We start from the raw sequence: 18788 nt of genomic DNA, 5'->3' as shown, positions 1-18788 counted from the left end.
GCGGTTGGAACATCAGCCAATCAGATCCCTAGAAGGTGGCGCAAAGGAACATGGTTATCAGGAAGTGGGAGATGGAAGGGGCGGACCTCGGCTGCGAGCGCTGAGGGGGCGTGGTCAGGCGCGTCAGGGGTGGCACCGCGTGGGAAAAAGGGACCTAGAGCTGTTGGTGGCAGCTGTCTCCTGAAGCCTTGATGACAACGAAACCGCGCCTCTAAAGAAACTGCCTTTATCAATCAGATGTCTAAAAGACTTAACTTCCACCTTAAGTCTTTGGAAGATTTATGTTTATTGTGTTTATGACATTGCTGTTAGTCTGCCCGCCCACATCTCGTTATTTCTTCTAATATAAAATCCTGTGTTCCAGTTGTGATGCCAGCACTTAAATTAAGTTTTCACTTAAAAGCCCTCCTCATTTTTCTTTTAACTTTCGGAGTGAAAAGCGGAAGTGACATTTTGTTGCAAACTCTGCATTTCATTAGTATTTAGTATAAGGAAATACTAGAAAAATAATTAACTTATCGTTTTTCAATAAGGATTAAAATGGCTCAGTCTGCTTTCTTTCACTTGCTAGCAGCACCCCCCAACCGCCACCCCTGTGGATTTCTCTTTTCACAAGCCATTGAGGAACCCTACAGACTACAAGAAAATGTAAATTCTCTTTACTTCCCCAGCTCCTTTGTCTTTTAGATTTGTTCCTTTAAGCTTCAACTGCTTCCTGAGAGTACCTGTAGGATGAACAAGCAGGCCTTAAGGACTGGAAACACCTGGAAAGACGTCTGTCTGCAACCTTGCCTGAGGAAAAAAATGGACATGGCATTCACACTCACAATACCTTGTGATTTTGGCTGCAATTGCTTTTTTGTATTTTTCCCCCTTAAATTTATCTACGCACTGGACTTCAGTGCTGGAATTCTTCCTTTCTTTCTTTTGGAATGTCATGCGGTTGGTTCTCTAGCTCCTTTAACCCTCTTCCTTCCATCTTTTCTCTTGCTCCCGGCTCTTTTTCTCTCTCTTTTTTTTTTTTTGAGACAGAGTCTCACTTTGTTGCCCTTTGTAGAGTGTGTGATGTCATAGCTCACAGCAACCTTAAACTCTTGGGCTCAAGTGATTCTGTTGCCTCAGCCTCCAGAGTAGCTGGGACTACAGGCGACCTCCACAACGCCCTGTTGTGTTTAGAGGTGGGGACTCACGGTGGCTTAGGCTGGTCTCGAACCTGCAAGCTCAGGCAATCCACCTTCCTCGGCCTCCCAGAATGCTAGGATTATAGGCATGAGCCACCTGGCCTGCTCTCTCTCGTTCTGATCTATTCCCGCCTCCGCGCTCTCTCTCTCTTTCTAGTATAAAATAAACTTATACTTTTATATCGTCATCTTGGCCTAGAGAAATTCTTTTCTGTTACCTGCTCAGCATTAGCTGAGCAACTGAGCTTTCCAAGGCCTATCATTTATGTCTTGTACTAGTGGTCTGTCTTAGCTGAATAGAATGGCATTTTCCATTAGAGACAACTTCATTTTAAAAATGTAATATTTACAACCATTTGGGGCCAGAAGGTTGGGGCAGAGTTTCTTTTAAAACTGTCCTTGTGTAAGCATTCGGTCTGTTCAGGCCAGTAGGTCAGGCTGGTTTTGACCAGCTTGTTTTTGCCCAGAGATGGATTCTTGTGATGAGGCTGATTTCTGAGTCCACTTAGGCCTACAAAATGGGGGATCCCTGTTCAGCCTTGAGCCGGGGAACCTGTATCACTTACACTCCCCGGTTTGTCCAGAGAAGACAAAATAAGCAACACCCCACCACAGATCATGCCCAAGGACTCACTGAGCAGCCTATTGCCAACATCTGACCTGCACCCAATGCTGAAAAAATGACCACTATTAACCCCTACCTTATTATATTGCTAAAATTCCCACTCTGGGAGAGATTTATCCACAATTTTGATTATGGAATGTTTGTACTAGAGTGATTTTTCACTGTGCTTGCCTGCTCTGCACTCCACCCTAAATAAACAATGATGTTCACACCCCTCATGCATTATTCATTTAATCTCCAGGAAAACTTCTGACCCTGTTTGTTGGGGAGGCAGATTTAAGACAGTTCCTACCACCCACACCTGTGCAGCTGTTACCAGACAAGAGGATTGGGCTGCCTGTCACCGTCAGCCAGTACGCAGAGACGAGGATAGATCCACCAAACTTTGTCAGAAGGCTAGTGATTCTAGAGGACAGTGAGAGTAGCTTCTCCAAGATGTTCTGTTCTTCCATTTTCAAAATCATAGTTTTATACAGGATAGCCATAAATTGCACTTGAACTTTAGGGCCACCCTATACATAAAAGTTCAAAGCAAAGACCACATTAACCCTTATTTTAAATGATAATCAGCATAACTCCGTGACCTATTGCAACATTCCACTTCAAAAGTTAATCTCTTAAATCAATCCTCCTAAACTACTCAAAACAGGCATCTAAATTTACAAAGCAATAAGAACAGAGACTGGAGATAAAGGTGACTAAGGACCTAACGCCAACAGACTAGCTGTGTCATTTTGGCCCTGGCCTTTCTGACTCCATCTTATTCTCGCTACATGTGCTTTCACAACAAGCAACTGTGAACCTCCCGTGGGTTTATTTTTTATTATTTTTTTTTTTTGTAGAGACAGAGTCTCACTTTATGGCCCTCAGTAGAGTGCCGTGGCCTCACACAGCTCACAGCAACCTCCAGCTCCTGGGCTTAAGCGATTCTCTTGCCTCAGCCTCCCGAGCAGCTGGGACTACAGGCGCCCGCCACAACGCCCGGCTATTTTTTTGTTGCAGTTCGGCCGGGGCCGGGTCTGAACCCGCCACCCTCGGCATATGGGGCCGGCGCCCTACCGACTGAGCCACAGGCGGTGGGTTCCCCCCCCCCGTGGGTTTATTAACAGAATCACAACTTTCCATTTTACTTTAGAGAATCTAGACAAATGATTCAAAACACTTGTTTCCTAGTTAAGACCTCTTAGTCCCAGATATTTCAAGACTAGCCTCCAAACACATCTGGTTACATGAATCTTGTGTAGGGAGAAAAGTATTTACTGATTGGCCAGCTGTTTAAATTACATCATAAAATAAAAATTACAATAGTAGTGGTTTAGAATATAACATACTGGTTACAGACATTTCTGATTACCTAGGAGTTAACCAGCCCTATATCCTACATCTTGTTTACCCAGCCGGACACATTAAATGCTCAATGTGTGTTATATGTTCCTTTAAATGAACCTTGTAATGGCTGTGCCATGTAATGGTTATTTAATCTTGACCAAACCACTTAACCTCTCTGGGCTTCTGTTTCCTCATTTGTAAAATGTAGGTTAATAACAACATCTAATATATTTTTATGATGGCTGTAATCAGCAGACCCTTTTGTTCAAACACATTAATATTGCTTTCTTCCCAACTGACTCGTTTTGTACCTACAGCTTCAAAACCAAACAAGTAGAAAAGGAAGACAGGAAAGTCAGAGGGAAAGGAGAGAGTAAGGAGTATATCAAGACGTGAATATCAGCATCATAAAAAGTGATATCTTTATATCTTTATATCTCAGAGCAGTTAAAAGGACATAGCTGCTTCATTTATTGTAAAAAAATAATTCTCACGTAAATTGGATTTGATTTTGACTAAAGTACATTACTTAAACAATAATTTTTACTTCAACTTGTTAATATGTTGTTTAGGATACTCCATCCTCATTTATAAGTGAATTATGTTTGTAATTTCCCCTTTATAATACTTTTTCCAATTTTAATATCAGGTGTATCCAGATTAAGTAGAATGATTTTAAAGTATTTCTTCTTTTTCTATTGTCTGTAAGATTTGGCATGATCTGTTCTTTGAAATTATCTTTTATTTTTATTTATAAATATTAGCTGTCTATTCTTCGGTAGTTTGGGGAAAAAATAAGAAGTTAATTGATGACTCCATACTGAACCTCAGAGTCAAAGCATTCTATAATAGACATACTCCTATTTGACAATGTGAATGTTACTTTCTTTGCATTACTTTTATTGTTATTATTGCTTAATACTTCGTTGCAGCAATCATCTGATCTCTTTTCTGAATGTATTTGTCTTCATTCGTTCTTTGCAAGGTTTTTGTTTCTGGTCCCTATCTTAAACGTTGTTATTGTTGTTAAATTTTGAGCCTTTTTAATTTTGTGAAGGCAAAAAGTGGAAGCCTAATGGACACATGTATATGTGAAAATAAAAAAAAAAAAACTCCCGAAAATGTAAATTCTTATCATATAAAATCACAAACCTAAACAGTACAATTAATTGGGCTGAATTTAATCTGATATCAGCTGACTTTTCAGTCATTTGCCTTTGCCTGTTGGTATAATGGAATAGAAGCAGAAACCCGGGATTAGGAGTCTGGAGATAAAGTTAGCTACGGCTCAGCTATTACTGGCGTATTCCTTGTTGCAAGTTCCTTATCTATAAAACAAGCCAATTAAATTAAATGAGCTCACAATTCTATTATGATACTCTCCTGCACAAGGCACTGATTTATTCCTCTTTCTCTGTTTTTCTTTATTCTTATAGTCATTAATTGCCTAATATTTTCTACCTAAACGTAGATTCTAGTGAATTAGAATTTGATTGCCCAGATCCACACTGAAAAGGAGAAAGGAAGGAAAAAAAGTCCTTTTTAACACACCAACCTTGCTAAAAGAAAAATCATCCAAGAACAGTCCCTGAGCATGAACTAGGTAAAAGACACTGCAAATCAATAAACCAATAAAACAAAGTAGAAATAGTATACTTCCATTTTATTTAACCATCTGATCTGAGCATCTGTACTCCATCTGGCAAGTTGAATTGCACAAGAAAAATTAACCCGGGGTGATAGAAACATACAAGGACAATTGTGTGGTTTAAAGCATTTCTGGGAAAGATAGAGATAAAAGCTTGGACACCAAGGGGGTCTTGGCAGCAGACACGGACCTAGCCACACTCATACTACCACAACAGCTCTGAGGATGCTTATCTTACGCAGCCAACAGTGGCACTAGATGCTGCCAATGGGACCACTGCTGCCACTGCCACTGGAAAGAGTGGGAGTGGTATGCTACAGTCCCCCATACCTGCAGCTTGGCATTACTCACTCCTGTTGCTGGACCTGACTTGGATGTGTCTCACGGTCAGGCCTGAATCTTATGCTACAAGGGACAGAGCTAGCTGCTCCCTAGCTGCAAGGGAGTCCTGGACAGCTTGTATCTGGCTTTTCTTTTTTTTGACTTCTTAGTGAGAGACAATCTCTGCCTGGGCCTCTTGAGAAAGTGGGAAAAGTGGTTTGTTATCTCTCACTTCAGTTTTTTTGTTTTGTTTTGTTTTGTTTAGGCAAATGCAACAATCTTTCTATAACACACTAACAGGGATTCTTTGTAAAAAAAAATACAGCAACATTTCTTTTAATAAAAACTGTTGTACATATTTAAAGTAACATGATATTGTAAGATACATTTATAGTAAAATGGTTATGAAAGTAAGAAATTATAACATCCTTAGCCGGGCGTTGTGGCGGGCGCCTGTAGTCCCAGCTACTCGGGAGGCTGAGGCAGGAGAATCGACTAAGCCCAGGAATTGGAGGTTGCTGTGAGCTGTGTGAGGCCACGGCACTCTACTGAGGGCCATAAAGTGAAACTCTGTCTCTACAAAAAAAAAAAGAAAGAAATTATAACATCTTTATCATCTTATGTAGTCGTCCCTTTTCCCTGCTGTGGCAAAAGCAGCTATAATCTACTTATCAACAAAAAAATCCTGAATATAATACATTATCATTAACCAGAGTCCTCGTGTTGCACATTAGACTTTTGGATGCCTTCCTTCTACATATTTGTTATTTTATACTCTTTGACCTGTGCCTTGTCTTTCCTCCGCAGGCCCCACCATCCAGGGCTCTAAGAGGTTTGCACAATGATGACATCCCCTGATAGCACATTGCTCAGAATGTGTCCCCCTAGTGAAGAAAACCCGACCGTATATCCATCAGATCTATTAATGGACACTTAGAGCTAAAGTGCCTATTCCACTTAGATGTATCTTTATTCTCCTTACTTTCTATGACTACTGAATCTGTTTTGTACTGAAGTGGTGTATACGAAAATTTTGTTACTAGGGTGTTTCTATCAATGTTTCTTTGAAAGCCCTATAGTTTTGCTTTATAAAGCTTATTGCTGAGTTATTTGATGAATAGAACTCATAATTGTTACATATCCATTATGAATCGTGGCATTAAAATATATCCTCCCTGTCTCATTTAATACATTTTGGTTTAAATTCTACTTTGATATCAGGATCACAACCTCTGCTTTTATTTTTTTTGTTTCTATTTGTCTAGTATACCATTGTCCACCCCTTTAGACATTCTGAATCACTTTGTTTTAATCATGTCTCTTCATTTCAGCATCTTGTTTCGTGAACAAAATTGGAAATCTTTTCCTGCTAATGGATAAGGTAAACCCATTCATATTTATTAATGTGACATATATTTAGTGTCAACAATACTTTATGTTACAATTATTTTGTATAGTAATCTTAATATTATGTTCTGTTTGCTGTTACTTTCTGTACCTGATGCATTTTCTTTGCTCTTCTATTTTTTTATTTTTGTATTCATAAAGCTTGTATTTTATTCCACTGGTTACCTGTGTACTATACGTTTTTAAAAGAACCTTAGTTGCTTATTTCTTACTTAACCTTCTATTATATGATTTGTTAATTTTAATATTATCCCTTAATCCCATCTGTTGCTTGTATCACCATCAATGAACTTACTCTACTTTCCTCTTTCTCTTTCTTTTTCCCCATTTTTAGCTGTGTTGTTTCTACTTTGACAGAACTTATTATGCAAAACATGGGTGTGTATAACATTCCATGTTGACCTTCGTCCCACCTTTGTTTATTCTTAGATCTGTAATTAAATATAGTGAATGATCACTATTTCTCCTTTTTGTAGACATCAGCCATTTGGTTGAATGGAAATCACCTTTCCAAAGTTTCCTCAAGTAGGGCTCATGTACAAAATAAAAAGAAAATCTCTGAATCTTTTCATGTTTAAAACTCATTTTCTCCTATCTTGGTACTTGAAGAACGGGGTTGCCTTGGAAGTCCTTGATTCATGCCTTTTCCCTTGTATGTTTTTTAAAACTACTTTTCTATGGTTGCCTTGTTTGTATGTTGTTTTCGCTTGTTCTTTCTCGTTTTGTTGCTGTTAGTTTTTGCTTAGTGCTCTTGGAGACTATTTTCTTTATTTTTGAAGTCCGATCATTTGACTTGCACATGTTTTGGAGTTGACACGTCTAGATTAATTTTCCCATGTAATTTGTGGGTCCATTTCAGAATACAGACTTATGTCTTCTTTTATATCCTGAAATATGTTTGGATTATGGCCTTAAATATTAGTTCTGTTCATTTGTTATTTTGTTGATATTCTTTGGGGGGCTACCATCATTTGTATATTGTTTCTTTTTTCTTTTCTTTTTTTTGAGACAGAGTTGCAAGCTGTCACCCTGGGTATAGTGCTGTGGCATCCTAGCTCACAGCAACCTCGAAGTCTTGGGTTTAAGCAATTCTCTTGCCTCAGCCTCCCAAGTAGCTGGGACTACAGGCACCATGCCTGGCTACTTTTTTTGTTGTAGTTGTCATTGTTGTTTAGCAGGTCTGGCTGGGTTCGAACCCACCAACTGTGGGGGTACCACTTAGCTATGGGCGCCACGCCAGTATATTGTTTCTTCTTTGCCTGTCTTCCATTTCAACCACTTCTCTCTGAACCTGATCACTTCTAGTTTTTTTTTTTTTTTGTAGAGACAGAGTTTCACTTTATTGCCCTCGGTAGAGTGCCATGGCGTCACACAGCTCACAGCAACCTCCAACTCCTGGGCTTAGGCAATTCTCCTGCCTCAGCCTCCCAAGCAGCTGGGACTACAGGCGCACGCCACAACGCCCGGCTATTTTTTTGTTGCAGTTTGGCCGGGGCTGGGTTTGAACCTGCCACCCTTGGTATATGGGGCTGGCGCCCTGCTCACTGAGCCATAGGCGCCGCCCCACTTCTAGTTTTATATCTCTTTTTGATTATTGTGGTTATTTTCTTACCTTTTGCCAATGTCCCTTATTGAAATTTCATTTGATTCTATCTTTCCTTGGAAACTTGTAAGTTGTCCTTCACTTCTGCAATATTTTTTATCTTTTTCCTCACATATTTTTCTTTGATTCAATCCATTCTCTTTTTATTTCTTCTTGTTTTTTGTCTATTTCTAGTTTAAAATGTCTAGTTTATGGTGTTTTTTTTGTTTATTTTGTTTTTTTGAGACAGAGTCTCAAGCTGTCGCCCTAGGCTGAGTGCTGTGGCATCACAGCTCACAGCAACCTCCAACTCCTGGGCTCAAGCGAGTCTCCTGCCTCTACCTCCCAAGTAGCTGGGACTACAGGCACCTGCCACAGCACCCAGCTATTTTTTCGTTGCAGCTGTCATTGTTGTTTGGCGGGCCCGGGCTGGATTTGAACCCACCAGCTCAGGTGTACGTGGCTGGCACCTTAGCTGCTTGAGCCACAGGCGCCGAGCCTAGTTTATGGTGTTTTATTATAACCCAATGCTTCCTCCTCCTCTTATTCTTATTCTTATTTTGAGACAGAGTCTCCCTCTGTTGCCCTGTCAAGAGTGCAGAGGCATCATCATAACTCACAGCAACCTCAAACTCCTGGGCTCATGGATCCTCTTGCCTCAACCTCCCCAGTAGCTGGAAGTAAATTTTTCTGTCATGACATCTAGCTGATTTTTCTAGTTTTAGTAGAGACAGGGGTCTTGCTCTTGCTCAGGCTTGTCTCTAACTCCTGAGCTCAAGTGATCTTCCTGTCCCGGCCTCCCAGAGAGTGCTAACATCACGGTCGTGACCCACATGCCTGTGCCCCCAAATGCTTCTTTGAGGATTTTTTTCTTCACTTTGGAGTTCATGTCACAGTTTTCTTCTGCTTTGAGTCTGAGTTCTTTTGAGGAGGAGAGAATTTTCATCAGCTAAAGTGCTTTTTTGTCGTTGTTGTTTTCTTCTTATAATAGTTTTGTATGTATTTACTCTGTTTTCACCTGTAATAGTTAATTTTTTGTGTCAGATTGACTGGATTATAGGATTCCCAGCTATCTAGTTAAAATATTATTTCTAGATGTGGCTGTGAGGGTGTTTCTGGACTAGATTGGCATCGAAAGCAGTTGAATAAGAAAGCAGATTGAGTTTCTCAATATGGGTGGACACTACACAATCTATTGAGGGCCTGAATAGAGCACAAAGGTAGGAGATAGGTAGATTAGTTAGCTCTCTGCCTGACTACTGAGCTGGCATGGCAATCTTCACCTGCTCTCCGGGCCTCTGGTTCTCAGGTCTTTGCATTCAGTTTAGGATTGAGCCAGTTGGCTCCCCATCTCTAAGGCCTTTGAATTATGCCACTGGCTTTCCTGGGTCTCCATCTCACAGACAGAATATCATGGCACTCCTCAGCCTTGATGATCACGTGAGCCAATGCCTTCTAATTGTCTGTCTATCTATCTATCAATCTAATTGGTTTTGTTTCTCTGGAAAATCCTAGTACATCACCTATTCATTTCAAAGATTTGCTGAGGTTTGTAAGATTCCAAGTTCAAGGGTATCTTCTTCTCTACAGTGAAATGCAATTGTTAATGGATGGTTCTTGATGTGCATAAGTGTGCACATGAGAGTGTGTAGCTAAAGATCGTATTTTTTCAAAGCTTTGAAACTCACTTGCCTTACTTGCCCTAAAGTTCTTTTTACCTCTTTGTCTCCTCACCACACTCTGAAAATGCCTCTCCATTTCTTTTTATCTTCTGTCGCTCCAGAAGCAATGTTTTTTATAGACTGCTACCGTGAAATCATATGCACATTAATAAAACATATATACTAGGAATCTTTTCCAGTATTTTTTTTTCCTGAGACAGAGTCTCACTATGTTGCCCTGGGTAGAGTGCTGTGGCGTCACAGCTCACAGCAACCTCAAACTCATGGGCTTAAGCAATTCTCTTGCCTCAGCCTCCCAAGTAGCTGGAACCACAGGCGCCCCCCACAACACCCAGCTATTGTTTGGTTGCAGTTGTCATTGTCCTTTAGCTGGCCCAGGCTGAGCTTGAAACCGCCAGCCTTGGTGTATTTGGCTGGCACCCTACTCAGTGAGCTACAAGTGTTGAGCCTCTTTTCCAGTATCTTAACACATAGGGTGAACTTTCTCTTTTTTGTCTGTGGGGTTATCTTAGATCAATCACGGACACATGAACAGCTCTCCTCTGCTCAGTTCTGTTAATTTTCTCCTGACTGCTCTTTATCTCTGTGAAAGTTAGCACAGGAGCTCGGGAGGCAGCTTGCTGAGATTTGGTGCTTATTTTCTATTTCCCGTTAACTTTGAAATTTGAACATCCTCTTTTAGTTAAGCAGGCAGCATGGGTTTCATGTAGTTTTATTTGTTGCTTTTATTGTTCTGTGTTGTGGTGTTTGGAGAATGGGAGATTCAGATTTCTTCCACTGTGGCTGCTATTACCTGGGCTATTCAGAAATTCTCCCACCCATATTATTTTGGTGGAATTGCATCAAGCATTTTAAAAAGAAAAATGTTCCAACTCATCTCGGTTTTGTGAATAAAGAAGCAAACAGCTCCTTCCTTCTCTCATACCGTCTCCAGGATCTGAGAGAAGAACTTATTTATGGTTTGGGATCTCTTCCTGGGGGATGGCCACAAAGTTAATTTGTTTCTCCTTAACTGTGACAAGTGCTTATCTCTCCCACCTTAGAGCCAGAAGTGGCTAATTAGGTCTGTGAGTCAGACTGTTTGATTTTTATGATGCTTTCTCTTATTCTTTACTTCCAGGAGAGCTGCAGGAGGGAGTAGTCTCCTAAGAATTCTCCTAATAAAAAATAAAAAACAACTTTCTGAGCTGCTTAGGGAGGGCCCATACAGCTTTGGTCTGAATTCCCACCGTAACTTAAAAGGAAATGTTCACAATGTCTGGAGCCCTTGATGTCCAGCAAATGAAGAAGAATGTCCTCAAATACCTTGCAGCAGGAACCTACTGAGGTGGCACCAACCTTGGCTTCCAAATGGAACAGCACAGCTACAAAAGGAAAAGTGATGGCATCTACATCATAAATCTGAAGCAGACCTGGGAAAAACTTCTGTTGGCAGCTTGTGCCATTGAAAGGGCGGCGCCTGTGGCTCAGTCGGTAAGGCGCCGGCCCCATATACCGAGGGTGGTGGGTTCAAACCCGGCCCGGGCCAAACTGCAAAAAAACCAAAAAAAATAGCCGGGCGTTGTGGCGGGCGCCTGTAGTCCCAGCTGCTCGGGAGGCTGAGGCAAGAGAATCGCGTAAGCCCATGAGTTGGAGGTTGCTGTGAGCTATGTGAGGCCACGGCATTCTACCGAGGGCCATAAAGTGAGACTCTGTCTCTACAAAAAAAAAAAAAAAGAAAACCCTGCTGATGTCAGTGTCATATCCTCCAGGAACACTGGCCAACAAGCCATGCTGAAGCTTGCTGCTGCCACTGGAGCCACTCCTATTGCTGGCCGCTTCACTCCTGGAACCTTCACTAACCAGATCGAGGCAGCATTCCGGAAACCGCATCTTCTGGAGGTTACTGATCCCAGGGCTGACCACCAGCCTTTCACAGAGGCATCGTATGTTAACCTGCCTGGCAATGCTCTGTGTAACACAGATTCTCTCTGCGTTATGTGGACATCGCCATCCCATGCAACAAGGGAGCTCACTCAGTAGGTTTGATGTGGTGGATGCTGGCCCGGGAAGTTCTCCGCATGCGTGGCACCATCTCCTGTGAACACCCACGGGAGGTCATGCCTGATCTCTACTTCTACAGAGATCCTGAAGAGATTGAAAAGGAAGAGCAGGCTCAGCGTCTGTGGCTCAAGCGGCTAAGGCGCCAGCCACATACACCTGAGCTGGCGGGTTTGAATCCAGCCTGGGCCCGCCAAAACAATAATGATGGCTGCAACCAAAAAATAGCCGGGCATTGTGGCAGGCGCCTGTAGTCCCAGCTATTTGGGAGGCTGAGGCAGGAGAATCACTTGAGCCCAGGAGTTGGAGGTTGCTGCGAGCTGTGATGCCACAGCACTCTACCCAGGGCAACAGCTTGAGGCTCTGTCTCAAAAAAAAAAAAGAAAGAAAAGGAAGAGCAGGCTGACTCTGAGAGAGCTGTGACCAAAGAGGAATTTCAGGCTGAATGGACTACTCCTGCTCCTGAGTTTACTGCTACTCAACTGGAGGTTGCAGACTGGTCAGAAGGCTGCAGGTGCCCTCTGGGCCTACTCAGCAGGTCCCCACTAAAGACTGGTCTGCAGCTGCCACTGCTCAGGCCACCAACTGGGCAGTAACAACCACTGAATGATCTTAAGCTGTTCATTCACAACCTCTTAAACAAGTGGAAATAGGTTGGAGGAAAATAAAAAATAAAAAAAATAAGAAAAAGAATTTTCCTAATGCTTTGGTTCCTTTTAAGCCCCTCCCCTTCCTCCAGTCCATCAAACAACTGGGAGCAACCTAAGGGTAGGTTTACAACAATATCATTGAGCTAGAAGCCCAGGCTTGACCCTTGCATTAACAGAGCATTGGTACCTTTCTGGTTTTGTTTAGACCCCTGTTAACTGTAATCATTTCTGCAGTCCCAATTCCCCAAGTCGTCAGCTATCACCTGGCCACCATCCCCATATTATTTGTACCTGCTCTTCCCATTACTTCCCAACACCTCTACAGACCCTTCTAAAATTCCCTTTTAAAGGTTATCTTCACTTTTTAAGAAAATCACACTGAAACTTTTCTGTTCCTAGAGGTCTTGCTTCCTATGCAGCCTTCTTCAGTGGACACCACTTTTCCTTCCACTCCTTGCATATACCAGAGCCAGGAGGTGGGACATTGTTGTCCTCTTTTCTTTTATTAGCACTTCCAGACAATTTTTCCCCATTTGTCTTTCTAAGCCCTAGGTAATTTTAACTTTACACATGTATCTAGATAGAAGATCTTTCCTTCTCTCGATGTTGTTTTCTAAGACTTGGCCGATTATCAGTCATTGAGGACGTGGGCTTCTGTTTCGTCATCTTTCTCTCTCCATTCTTGTTGACTTTCTGGAGCTAACTCATCTTACATCCTGGCTTGCCATTTCCTTAAACTTTACTCCACTAACTTTTCCCTTTTTTATTTCATATTAATATAAGGGTACAAACGATTAGGCTACATTGTTTGGATTTGTTAGGTTGTAGTTGAGCCCTTCACCCAGGAGGTGTGCCATACACCACTACATTGTGCCCACTAGGTGAGAGCTTGCCAGACCCCTGTCTCTCCCCCCACTTCCTCCTCTCCCCTTCCCTCTGCTTGAATTTAATTCTGTTTTTCTGTCATGTTCCACTAACTTTTCTTTCACACCATTTCAGCCCAGAACCTTGGTTGGGTCGCAGAGTTAATGACTGAAATCCTGGATTCAAGTGTCATACTCTCTGACCACTGCCTTCAATCCTTCCAGCTCACTTCCTCTAGTGTCCCTATTTGAATAATTCCTCCACTCCACTGAGATCTCAAACCTATTAACTGCACTACCTTTTGACTATGCATCACCACACCTATATACTGATTTCCCTCTTTCCTCAGCATAGAGTCCATGTTACAGTAATCAAGCACCTACACCACATATCTTCAACTCTCTGCCCTCTCTCTCCTTGTTTTATGCTGTTTGGCTCAGTCCCAGCCCTGGCTGAGCCCAATTATCTACTTTCTCAACACCTGCACTGAAGCTGTTGCATGTTATTGGATGAAGGTTATATAACCAGGATGACTGGTTTGTCATCCACATTATAATGATCATAACCTTCAAATGGACACTCATCCCTTCCTGGCAAGCCTGCTGCGTTTCTGTAGAAAGTTTGCTTTTCAGTTCCCAAGATAAATAATTCATATTTCATCCTCCGTGTTCAAATCTCTTCCATGCTTCATCTCCTTTACTCTCAGCCTTTGACATTGCTTTAAACTAAATTGAGAATGTAGAAGCTATCTGATCAGAATTCCTCATCCTACCTCTGTGAAATCTATCAACTTAAGTGAACTTAAATATATCTTCTCTGTTTTACTTCTGTTTCTGCTCTTGCAAAGAGAAATTCCTCCACTCATGCTCTAACTCCAGGACTCTTTTCCTTTGGCTGTTCTCTCCCCCTCCTGCCTCACCTATCCCTACCCCTCTATTGGATCATTCCCTTCAGCATAAGCTGCTCTAGGACTCTCATCCTGAAATTCCTTCTCTTGACTCCTTATCCCAGTTCAACTACAGCCCCACTTCTCTACTTCTAATTATACCCAGTCACTCACCTCACTTTCACGCTCCAACCTGCTTTAATGTGGGTTTGCAGCCTCATCTCAGCATTGAAACTGTTCTTGTCAAGGTCACCAAGGACTCCTGCATTACCAAATCTAATTGACGTTTGCTCTATCAGTGGCATTTGACATTAATGACCCTTTGCTCTCTTGGTTCCTGTAATTCCATCCACTCCTGGTTCTCCTCCTTTCTCCTGGCTCTTTTTTTCTGAGCCTGACCTCAAAGTGTTGCAGTCAATGCTTCATCCTGTTTCTCCTCCTCCTCCTCCTCCTCCTCCTTTCCTTTTTGAGACAGAGTCTCACTCTGTCACCCTCAGTAGAGTGCCATGGTGTCATAGCTCACAGCAACCTCAAACTCTTGGGCTCTGGTGATCCTCTTGCTTCAGCCTCCCAAGTAGCTGGGACTATAGGCATGTGCTGTCATGCTCAGCTAGTTTTTTTCCCCCTATTTTTAGTAGAGACAGAATTTCATTCTTGCTCAGGCTGGTTTTTAATTCTTGAGCTCAAGCAATCCACCCACCTTGGCCTCCCAGAGTGCTAGGATTATAGGCATGAGCCATAGTACCTGGCCATCTTGTCCCTTCTTATTTTTCTGTCCTTTATATGGTTGATTTCATTCAGTCCCATGGCTTTGAATGCTTATGCCTTCCAGATTTATACCTTCAGCACAGAAGGTCAGATTTATTCAATTGCTACTTGATCTCTCTACTGGGATGTATCTTAAACATCTGAATCTTAGTCTCTAGTCAAAAATACACCTTCTGATCTCTTCCCTCCAACTTATTCCTCTCCCATAATTCACTTTCTCAGTAAAATCACCATCATTCGGTCACTCAAGGCAACAGTTTAGAGGTAGGCCTGCATTTCCCCTCTTCCCTTATTTCCAATATGTAGCATCCATGAAAATGTACCCCTCAGATTTCCAGCTGCAGGGAGCATCATTGACTGATGGCCCCAGCTGCTGTGTGCTGACATCTATTCCCAGGTTTCAGGCAATATTGCCCACTGACTGCTCCCAGCCAGCAGCTGAATGAGCGCACAGGGAGAAAAAGGCAGGCCCATTGTGGGAGACACAGGACTCCTCTGGTAGGGGACTTTGGCTTGCAGATTCCCCATTGGCTGTACTGAAACTTTCTTATAACTGCATCATATATACAACTCTTCCTATCTTTCCTTTCCGTCCTCCATGGGGGGCTGACTCTATCTAAGGTCTTTCGCAGTTCCCTGCAGATGCCTCCCTATTATTCTTTCACGAGTGAGAGAATAACTCTCTTGCATGCTTTTTTCTTTTGGCCAGGGCTGGGTTTGAACCCACCACCTCTGGCATTTGGGGCCGGCGCCCTACCCCTTTGCGCCACAGGTGCCGCCCTCTTGCATGCTTTTTAAACTGATATTGTTGCCTGCTTCTCAGAAAACTAACACATCATATTTTATCCATCACTAAATTTTACATCATTTCTATCTCTTGCACCCATCCACTTCTTAATGCCATCACTATGCAAGGAGAAACTATAACATTTCTCTCCTGGGTTACTGTAATGGTCACCCACTTCCATCTCACACCTCTCTAATCCATTGTCACCACGGTAGTCAGAGTGATTTTTTTTTAAATAGTAAATTTGTCATGTCACTTTCCTGCTTAAAACCTCTCAATTGCTTCCCATATGCTTAAATTCCTACCATGGCCACACCATGCTTTCCAGGCTGGCTCCTGCTTCTCTCTTCAACCTCATCTTGTCCTGATGCTCTGCTTCACATACTAGTATCCTTTCTTTTCCTACAACTTGCCAAGTCCTTGCCTGCCTCAGGGCTTTTCCACTTGCTCTCCCTTCTTCCTACAATACTCTTCCACCTTCTTTCTAAAATGCCATGTCCATCACTTCAGAAGGCAGGCCGATTCTCACCCTTAGCTCTCATCAGTAAAGTCTCCTCCACTTGACCAATCATTTCCACCCAAATCCTCCTGACTCCTTCCCGAGCAGTTACCATTGTCTGTGACTATTTTGCTTAGTGCCTGTTTCTCCCACTTGAACAGACTTAGGCAAATGATGGCTTGAACAAACACTGTTTGTTTTTTATGGCCAATGATCTAAAAACGTTTTTACATATTTGTTTGAAAAAAGCCATTTGTAAAGAGTCATTTCATGGTATATGAAAGTTATGTGAAATCTGAATTCCAATGTCCGTAAATAAAGCTGGAACACAGCCATGTTCATTTGTTTGTTTTGTCATGCTGCTTTCACAGTACAACAGCACAGCTGAGTTGTCGTATGCGGTTCACAGAGCCTAAAATATTCACAGAAAAAGTTTCCGACTGCTCTACTAGAATGTAAGGTCCGTGGGTCACTAGTGTTTGCCTAATTTGGTCCTTTATTCTCATTGCCTGCTCCATATCTAATGTTCGATAATTACAGGCTGAACAAACCTTTCCTCTCTCCCCAGACTATTAACATCTCTCCCTGGCTTATTCCTTTCTGTGATTCAGTCAGAACAATTTAGAACCAAGTATTTTTGACTCTGGAGAAGCACTTTGGAGACAGGAGTGTGTTTCACTCATCTTGAGATACCTAGCCCAAGTAGGATGCAGCTGGAAACCGAAAGCACTCTTAGAGTTATCTTTAAGAGAAAATTAAGTAGTGTGTGCGAAGGCCTTAGCACAGTTGTTAGGTGTTTGCTCCTAGCCCAATTTTCCTTGCTGTAACGGCAACAAAAATATCACCCTTTCCAGGACTGTCACACAGACTAAATTAAACAAGAATGCTGCGTGTGAGAAAGCTTTGCGAACTGCACTTTCCACAGGACTTATCCAGCTGCAGCATACTGTGTTACATAGTTATACACCTTGGCGCTGAACAGCCCTGTTTGGAAGGATGGGCCCCGACCTGGGAGTGAGAACACCTGGCATCCTAATTCTTGTTACTTATTTAGTGACATTGGACAATCGCAACTTTTGTGGCCTATTTCTTTTCTTGTGTAAAACCAGTCTCTCAACGGACAGGACCACCCCGGGAGTCCGGTCGCTGGCCGTCTCTGCCCATCTTTCCTTTTCCTCCCAGAGGGGAAGCCCACTCCCAGCCAATCCCGAGCTCGCCCTGGGGGGCGTGGCCAGGGCGTGGCCTCCCTCCCGACCTCCCTTCCGCCGCCGCCGCCGGGCTGGCCGCACGGGGGCGCCGCGGGCTCGCACTGTTCTCGAGTTGCCGGGCAGCCGAGGAGGCTCTCACTTCCGCGTGGGCCCCCCTGCGTCTGGCGGCCGCGCAGAAAGCCGGGCGGGCCGCAGGTCAGTCGGGAGGCCACCGCCCCGCCCTGCCGGCGCGGAGGAGCGGGGCGCCGGTGGGCCGCGAGCCCGGGAGGCGGCGGGGCACCCGGTGGAAGGGTCCGGGCCGCGCTGATCATTGTCGCCCTGGGCTGCAGGCTCGAGCTCTGGGCGGATTCGGGGTCTCCAGTACGTGGGAGACCCCGGCGGGGCTTTCCAGTTCCTCTCTCTTCTTTCTGCTTCGCCAGAGGAGTGTGAGCCCCTTGAACAGAGTTGCTCCAAGTGAGGTTTGTGGGAGAATCTCGACTCCTCCGCAGACCTTTTGAAGCAGACTGTCGGTGCTGTGGCCTGGGTGCCTGCAGTTTCCTCAGCATTCCTGATGGTTTTGATGTAGGTGGTCATAGCACCGCACTTTGGGGGCACTTTCCACATAACAACGAGCCTCAGAGGGTGCATTTGAGGGTGGAATCTGGGGCGTGTCACCACAGGTCTGGCCTTGGAACGGTGATGCTCCTCTGCCTTAGGAGAGCTGACTGGGGGAGGGGAGGCGTAGCTCTTAAATCCTTGAAAACCGGGTCTTGCTGCGTTCCTGTAGCCACCTGTCTTCAGATGGGTAGGCCCTGGGTCAGGAGCCATAGCCATCGGTGAAGACAGGGGCGAAGGAGGCAATGTTTAGTGAACCAGAAGAACTTGGCTTTGTCCTGCTGATGTGGATTGGAGTTGGCCCCATCACCTGCTAGCAGCCAGACCAAGTGTGGTCCCTGTACACATCACTCTTATTTTTTACCCCAGAGTCCTCATTTGTCAACAGGGACAGTAATTCCATTCATGTGAATTAGGTAATGTCTGTTTTACAGTGGCTGATACAGAGTGAGCATTCAGTAATGGGAATTAGTAGGAGTATAGATCAAAAAGTAGGGATTAAACACATAAGATAAAATATGGACAGAAAAACAAAGTATATTTTATTAGAACTGTGCAAGCATTCTACCTGGGGGCCGAGGGTAGGCTACTTGGGAAGGTCATATAAGAAGTGAAGTTTGCCCAGGCATTGAAGGATAGATAGTATTCTAGGGAGCTGGTAATTGGGGCAGGCCGAACCAGCTCCATCATATGCCTCAGTGGTGTTTCTCTCCATGG

General features: G+C 43.4%; 1 protein-coding gene and 1 pseudogene across 7 annotated transcripts in view; both read left to right on the top strand.

Moving 5' to 3' along the window:
• Positions 1–10966: 10966 nt before the first annotated feature.
• On the top strand, positions 10967–15429 carry LOC128589756 (40S ribosomal protein SA-like; annotated as a pseudogene).
• A 2119-nt stretch (positions 15430–17548) lies between these two features.
• The window catches only part of KCTD18 (potassium channel tetramerization domain containing 18), a 41743-nt gene continuing 40503 nt past the window's right edge, over positions 17549–18788 (top strand). For 2 of the 7 annotated variants that reach the window (XM_053596290.1, XM_053596289.1), the window contains exon 1: positions 17549–17672. The gene's annotated coding sequence lies outside the window, so the exon portion shown is untranslated. Of the gene's footprint in view, positions 17673–17700; positions 18043–18788 lie in introns of those variants that run through there. The other 5 variants (XM_053596286.1, XM_053596284.1, XM_053596288.1 and 2 more) reach the window with 4 other exon arrangements.

Source organism: Nycticebus coucang, chromosome 7 (genome assembly GCF_027406575.1).
Source record: "Nycticebus coucang isolate mNycCou1 chromosome 7, mNycCou1.pri, whole genome shotgun sequence".
Taxonomy (NCBI): Eukaryota; Metazoa; Chordata; class Mammalia; order Primates; family Lorisidae; genus Nycticebus; species Nycticebus coucang.
The sequence above is the reverse complement of the archived record's forward strand: the minus strand, read 5'-3'. Positions and strand labels throughout refer to the sequence as shown.